This window comes from Eurypyga helias, unplaced genomic scaffold (genome assembly GCF_000690775.1).
Source record: "Eurypyga helias isolate BGI_N326 unplaced genomic scaffold, ASM69077v1 scaffold33408, whole genome shotgun sequence".
NCBI classification, from domain to species: Eukaryota; Metazoa; Chordata; class Aves; order Eurypygiformes; family Eurypygidae; genus Eurypyga; species Eurypyga helias.
Genome location: NW_010268204.1, coordinates 12,815 through 13,392, shown reverse-complemented (window position 1 = coordinate 13,392; position 578 = coordinate 12,815). Strand labels below are relative to the sequence as shown.

General features: G+C 60.2%; 1 protein-coding gene across 1 annotated transcript in view; it reads left to right on the top strand.

The window, feature by feature from the left end:
- Positions 1-578, top strand: part of LOC104514123 (agrin) — a gene marked incomplete at both ends in the record, with an annotated part of 22,596 nt that overhangs the window by 9,281 nt on the left and 12,737 nt on the right. The gene's annotated exons all lie outside the window — the stretch shown is intronic.

Here is a 578-nt window from a genome sequence, read left to right as displayed (position 1 = left end):
CATTCCTGGAGGGGCACGCCAGGCTTCGGCAAGTGGGCTGGGAGCCAGGTGGAACCACAGGGCTTGCATTCCCTGCGAGCGGTTGCAGAGCTGTACCAGGGAGTCGGACGAGCCTTTTCTTTGCTGTCACCATCAGGGTTGGCCACTCACCTCTGCAAAAGGCCAGGCCTCTTGCAGGGAAGGTGCCACCTGCTTGGCCGACAGGTACAGGAGCTCGTGAGTGAACAGAGGGGGCTGCTGCCTCTCAGCCTGCAGCCTGGGCTGTGGGGCGTCACCCATTCCCAGGGAGCCTCGGGATTCTGTCCTAGAGCCAGATACCAGAGAGCTGGGCCGAAGCAAGGACACCAGGTCTCTCCATCCTGCTGCACAGCAGCTCCCTGTCCTTTCCAACACCAGCTTGCCAAGAGGAGGGGAAGGGAGCTGAACTGCAGGGGAGAGGAGACAGGCTCGTGGTGAAGCCAAGTGCAGCTGTCCCCTCCAGCCAGATATTTCTGGGTATGGCCATGGGTGGTGTTAGGATGAGATGTTCAGGAGACAGTGTGATCCTGAGGATGTGAGGCCTCGATGGAGGGAACATT